Source organism: Octopus bimaculoides, chromosome 5 (genome assembly GCF_001194135.2).
Source record: "Octopus bimaculoides isolate UCB-OBI-ISO-001 chromosome 5, ASM119413v2, whole genome shotgun sequence".
NCBI lineage: Eukaryota > Metazoa > Mollusca > Cephalopoda > Octopoda > Octopodidae > Octopus > Octopus bimaculoides.
Window position 1 is genome coordinate 115,828,871 of NC_068985.1, and position 7,668 is coordinate 115,836,538.

Genomic DNA, 7,668 nt, shown 5'->3' on the forward strand with positions numbered 1-7,668 from the left:
ATATATATATATATATATATATATATATATATATATACGTTGTAAGGAAGGGTGATTAGACTAAACGTTTATTGTGGGTTGAAAAAGAAAAGGAATGGTTAACAATACAGAGGATGTGAGAGAAAAGAAGTGAGTTCATAGGGGAGGCTTACTGTGTAAGTTCTCTGTCTTTTTACTTCAAAGGAGTGGAGTCATTTGTGGTAAGGAGCAGAAAAATTTTAACAAAAATGCAGACGACACAACTCGTGCATGCATCTCAGCAGTTTTAAGTGGGATGGGCGATAGTTTTGTTTGCTTTTTGCGATTTAACTGATTAACATTTTTTGCCATATAGGCACAGACATAGCAGTGTGTTCATAACCATGTGGTCTCCGGTTCAGTTCTACTGCGCGGCACTTTGGTTGACCGATGTATGTTAAATGGAGGTGCGCTACTAATAGAAACCGAGAAGTGGCGTAGGTTTGCTTCATCGAAGCTCTTCAATGCTGTGCATCAGCTTGGCCGCAGTCCAATGACTTAAACAAGTAAAAGATTGAAGATAAAGGATAACATCTAGTACGTGCGGCTGCGTGTATGTGAACGTGTATGCGAATGGGTGTGTGTGTGTGTGAATGTGTATGTGTGTAGTAGCATTTTTGCTGGCATGGAAGGGTATACTTATGTAGATCGTGTGTAAGGTCCCTAGAGTATGAGCAACAAATGAGTGAAGATGTTTGTATTGGTTCTGAAGTGGAACATTGCTTTTAGAATAATATTACGAGAATATTCCTATTATGAATCACCTGAAATTTCTAATGATGTGGAAGATTATAAAATAGCCTTGTGATCTCGTCCTATTCTCTTAAATAAACAAAGGATACATTGGATAATGTATATGCATAAATGCATTTTCTCTGGCCTTGAAGAGAGAAAAAGAAAAGCAGGATGTTCACTGCTGAACAGGTTTTCATCATTGACGTACTATATCGTGATAAGTAGTATCTAAATAACAGCAGACAGTTTGAAGACTAACATTCATAAGATATATGAGTGTCTAATCATATGATTTATACTTTACTCGTTTCATTCATTGGACTCTAGCCATCTTTGAAGGTGCGAGTCGAGCAAATGCACTACCTTAATTTTTTTTTTTAATTTGGTACTTATTCTCCCTATATAACACTTTTGCTGAATCGCTAAGCTAAGGGATATGAAGCAACAGATCTTCAAGTGCTGGTGGAGATCAAAAACAAACAAAATATACACACCTTCACACACATTTATATATACGGACTACTCAAACACACTCAAACACACACATTTATATATACGGGCTACTTCCAGTTTCCATTGTGCAAGGCTTAATTTTATTGTAACTACTTAGCTTATCTTTCATCTACTTAAGAGATATTTGTCACTAATACATCTCTAACTCAAAATATTGCGCCTATTTAACATAAATTTCATCTAATTTATGTGTATTTCTTATATACTTCATGTAACTAATATATATTTTCATCTACCAATAGTTACAATTGTCTGCACTATCCATGCTCAACTATATGCTTGTAGGAGAGAGATATTTGAGTATCTGAGTACTTTAAATATTATCTTCCCTATAATTATCAGCAAAGTAAAACCTTTGCTTAATCAACATGAGATATTAACCTGAAACGGATGAAAAACAATCGAACACCACAAGGAATTTTTCACCCTGTAAAAGTTTAGTTGTTATACTAAAAGATACGCTATTCCTCCATGCAATTTGTGGCAAGAGAAATTTCTGCCTTTGGCCAAAAGGAATCTCAATTTTGTTCCTTCATGGTGTTGTTTTCCAGTTGCAAAAATCGACAGAATAGCAATTTATATTTTCTTCAATCTAAAATCAGAAAGCTTTATCGATTTCACAATACTTTAGCATATCTTTGTACACATGATTTTCAATAAATATGAAGTTTTCATTTTTGTCGGCCAATATTTATAGACATACTTTCTTCCTAACTATTGATAATGCAACACGCATTTGTCTATAACAGAAAACTATGTAATTCAACATGCATGTGACCATCAAAGAAGACATATTTCAATCTGTTTAATTATCTGCACCTGTGCTTTGTGCATGTCAAGTCAAAGGCTGGTATGACAGTAAATTTCTTACGAGTGAATGGGAAACAGAACTTAATTTCTGAAGAAGCTTGAGGTATCGCTTGGATCAGCAGTTTCTTTGCAATATTGCGACCCGAATATACCTCAGTTTCTAACATATGATCATGTTATGAAGTGAGCTACTGCAACGTCTATTTATGCGACCTAACATTTTCAAAAGCATGATACAACCCTTCATTAGTGTGAGGATGAATGGTGAAATCCAAACGGAGTGAATTTGCTGATAAACTTGATTAGATATTTAATTTCATTATCGACCATTCCTGAGATTTATAAAGTCTATAATCAACTCTATAATACATTTATAAACTTTTGATCATCATTAAATTATTCATCTGTGTTGCATCATTAGTGGGAGTGATAATGTTCCTGCTTGCAATTGGATGGATTTGAGTCGCATAAACCGATTCCCACATTTCAGACAGATTACTATATCACAGCGAAAATTCATTAACAAGGAAATAATTGCAACATGGATTCTTCAAGCCGAACTCACCGACGGGAGATCTAAGGGTAGACCAACAACAAAATTGTTGAGTAACCTTCATAGGATCAGCAAGGCAAGCCCGAGAATCCAGGACCTTATGGAGCAAGTGTCTGAGGACTTCACCCTTCACGAATGGACAGAGGAAGTGGATGGATGCATTCATTAGTCAGGATACTTTTTAAAGGATCTATACCTGGCTCATTCGGAATATTACCATTCCTTCATTAAGAGGGTTATTTATAAAATCACTTTTATTTCTGTAAGATCCCGGTAATTGATTGTCAGCTCCACTTTTACCGGACAACCAAAAGGTGAGCTCTTTTGACCATGGCCTTTTTTTTAACAAAAGCAATCTTTGTGTCTTTTCAGGAACCTATATAGATATCATAGATGTTAAACCATCGGGTTCGAATCCTTCCTATATCTGCAGGAGAATGACATGCATTACTCTATCAGAGATGACGCGCTTGAATTTAGTGCATGGATTCTTCAATAAAGTTCTTCCATTTTGCTCAGAAGACACGCTGGCAATTTGGCAAAGAATGCAATAGACTGGTATGTAACTTTTCCTGCAGCAGAATGAAACCGACCTCTTCTATTCTTGATATTCTATTCATCTTTATTCTGCCTGTTTCTGGGACTGTTAGACATGCAATTGCTTCAGATGTATTTAAATTCGTATTTGCGTTTGGTCAGACTTGTCGGATCACACCGAGTTAATATAGCTTAGACTGATCTATACTAATGATAGTGTTGATATATCCTATGAATTTTACTCATAGACTGGTTACTTCTTCATTTCTGATAACTTCTTTGTTTAAGTAAAATATATTTTTTTCTACTCTAGACACAAGGCCCGAAATTTTGGGGGGAGGGGACCAGTCGATTAGATCGAACCCAGTACGCAGCTGGTACTTAATTTATCAACCCCGAAAGGATGAAAGGAAAAATCGACCTCGGTAGAATTTGAACTCAGAACGTAAAGACAGACGAAATACCGCTAAGCATTTCGCTCGGCGTGTTAACATTTCTGCCAGCTCCCCGCCTTTTTTGAGTAAAATATTGTCGAGCATGGTTCTTAACCTGGCTTCTGTAATGTTGTTCAGTTTGAAGTATTCTATCAGTTCGCTAGTTGGATTTCCTTTCGTCTCTTCGCTCATGCTCGATAATTTGTTCTGCGAGGATATCATTTCAAAAATGGTTGCTTTTTGGGATAACGTTGAAATTTATAAATTCTTGAAAAACAAATCATTCGCTGAGATGTGGCGCACATTTACTTTTGATCGCATCTTGGTTATGGATATCATTGCCGAGATTTCTGATTGACGAGGAACGTTATTTTCTGTGAGACTTCTGCAATATACTTAGGCAGATACAGCACATTTTACCATTGTTTTATTTAGCCATTATCAGCGGAGAATTAATAACAGAATCTTTTCAGTATAAAATCTATGTGAACTGTTGATCATGCACTATATTATATTCTATATTTACATTTGTTACACGAAGATCAGGGTGATTCCTACGTTCTTCAACAGAATTCAGATTATTTCAGATTATTCTGTCTTTCGTGCCAGACATAGTCAATTGCAAATGTAAGTAAATAAATTGTTATTTTTCTTGTATGTAATCACATCGAATTCTAGGTGCGTAGAAGCTAGAGGAACAACATAACGAAGGAACAACAACTTTTCGACCTCTATTGACACCGTTTCATATTGGAACAGCATCATACAGGTTCGCTGTTGGGTCCCAATTTTACTTGAGAAAGGTGAGTCATCTCATTTTTTTTTTCTGGAGTTTGATTTGAAAGCATAATCATTGAAAGAGATGCTTCAGTCTCTTGTTTTCACTTGAAAGTTGAATGTTTTTCTTTACCCCAAAGATGTTAAACCGTGTGTAAGGAATCCTTTCGTCTTTCTTGTCTCTTCTACCGATCAATTAACAATCTAAGGTAAAAATAAAGTCATGAATACCTTTCAAACTGTAAACAATTGTCTCTATACAAGGAATGTCTAACTTCGTAAAATGGCGCATTTAACTTCATTTATCTCCAGGCATGCTGTAGTGGCGATTCTAATGAAGGCCAAAATAGAACTATGCATGCCTACAAACGAGTAGATACTTTAAAAAAAACATTATAAGTTGCTGAAAATGCTAAAATATATAACCTCAACGCCTTCTTTAGTCTCTCATGCAAACCCCAAACTTTCAAACCATCTCATCTTAAGTTCATCTAGAAAGGATTGTATTCTTTCGGATGGTTCATTATGTGGGTTATATCACGTCTTTTCTTTATTATTTTCTATTTGCGCGATAGAACTCTTACTGCATATTTTGCCTTTGTTGTGGAGAGTCTTAACAGCAAAAGCATTACTCTGAGACTAGGAGGTTCTCTGCAGTTTGCCATACTTCGCAAAATCAACTTAAATTTCTTTATTGTTCAACTTCAAATACAGAACATTTGTACCGTCTTTTAAATCTTAAATTACCTAACATTCTCTTTACTGCTAGGTTTTGTAACAAATACTTCAGATCGACTGCATTTATTATTAAATTACATGTATGTCCTCAGTGTTTTCTAATTTGAGAAAAATGTTAAAATTTAATATAACAAATATTCAAATGTCGATATAAATATATATGGTATTACGATCGTGTAATTTCTTTTCCTTCATTATAGAAACGAATATATTTCCAAAGTATAATTTCCCTGATACCTCTAATCACATAAATATATTGAGCCTTAACAAATAAAAATTTCGTAACCTTTTCTAGCCGCGCGGGATTTATAAACTTATTGTGTTATGAATACAAAAATATTGTATATATTTGTATAGACTGTGACACTTTTATGGGTATTTTTAATATCATTTAGGAAATGGGATACGTTATATGTGTCTGTACGTGTGCTTGTGTGCGTGTGTCTATATATATGTATGTATGAATGTACTTATGTATATATGTATGCATACATATTTCTGTGTGTATGTACATATGTATGTGAACGTCAGTGCGTGTCATTATATGTCTCTCTATCTATCTACATACACATTCATATATAACTATTAATGTTTGTTTTATGTTAATATGTAAAAGCAATATAGCATTAAACAGGAGAATTACTTAAGTGTTTATTTTTAGGAGAGTTAATAATTATTATCTCATCATAAAAGTCACTCAATAGTAACTTCGAAGTCACAGCTTGTTCGCATTTATCACGGGCGTGGCTGCGTGGTAAGAAGCTTGCTTCCAAACCACATGGTTCCAGTTTTAGTCCCACTGCGTGGCATGTTGGGTAAGTGTCTTCGACTATAACCTCGGGCCGACCAAAGCCTTGTGAAAGGATTTGGTAGACGGAAACTGACAGAAACTCGTTATGTGTGTGTGTGTGTGTGTGTGTGTGCGTGCGTGCGTGTATGTGTGACTCTTAATTGCTACTCAATTGATCGACTTCAACAGGAAAGAAATCTCCGTTCCTAATTAAACGTATTAAATTTACGTGTTGGGTAACAAAATATCCTTCATATTTCATGTTAGACTGCGTTCGATTTCTGTGTCTGGTACTTCAGATTATACGCGTATTTTGAGAAATCTTCTACTGAGCGGGTTTGCATGATGCCTCGTCAAATGAATTGCTCTTGCATAGATCGTTCACATAATTAGAAAGCTGGCGTCAGAACACCGCTTGGCCGGTAGATGCCTCACACTTTGGGCCATATCAATTAACCGAGTTTTCATTTCCCTCTTAAAAATTGCTTTTTCTTTAAAAAAAGATTGTTGGTAGCTGCACTTTATCCTCTGATTAAGCAAAACAAAGGAATTTAAAACTCTAAGATGTTGTTACGGGCAGCAAACTGCCAAATATTTTGCACGTCAGATATAGAAAACGTACCAACTTTTACGTTGTGAATTCACATCCAGCAGCAGTTAGCTCGACGTTTCATACATTCGAGGTCGAACAAATAAAGTGGCAGTGGTCCGGCGTCCGTACAGAAGAGAGTGGGGGTGATCTCAGTCACTTGTGCGCCACGGAACGCGGTAACCGGGATTTTGAGAAAATAATTTAAAAAGTACTACTACTACTACTACTACTACTACTACTACTACTACTACTACTACTACAATTAATAATAATAATAATAATAATAATAATAATAATAATAATAATAATAATAATAATAATCCTTTCCGCTTGAGGCACAAGGCTTGAAGTTTGTGGGGAGGGGAATAGTCCATTTCAATGACCTCAGTGTTTCACTGGTGCTTAGTTTATTGAACCCGAAATGATGAAATGCAATGCTGACCTCAGCGGAATTCGAACTCAGAACACAAAGACTGACGAAAATGCTGCTAAGCATTTTGGCAGGCGTTCTAACAATTCTGGCAATGATTATAGGAGCCTTGCTGAGATGATGTCGATGCTGACATTACAGCTACTTGAGGAAGTGGTTGTGACGTTGTTGTTGCAGTTGATGACAGAGATGATGTTGCTGAGGGTGAAGAATTCGGAATTGTGGTACAGGTGGTGGCGATGGTGTGGCGCAGGTTTTTTCGGTGAATGGTGTTGGTTGCGGTGCTGATGTTAATGTCAGTTTCATCCCTGTCTCTTCAAAGGAAAAAAAAACAATTTTTAAATGTCAACCCCTACCAATATTTTCAGATTGTTACGTCTATGTATACAGCAGTAAATCGAGACGAGTGTTGGGTCAGGGATGGGAAAATATGAGCGAATTGTCGAGGTGTGATACGGCTGGGTAGGTTTGAGGTGGTTCTGTACTTAAAGTAGAACGGAACACTCGGTGCGTTTTATGCTTACTAATACAGAATATATCCAGGGGAGATAATAACAGCATTGAAACTTTTGTACGAATGCAGGTTTTTTTATTTATAGAAATTTTACATACATACATACATATATACATACATACATAAATACAAATGTACATACACATATATACGTACGCACATACATACATACATACATACATATATATATATATATATATATATATATATATATATATATATATATA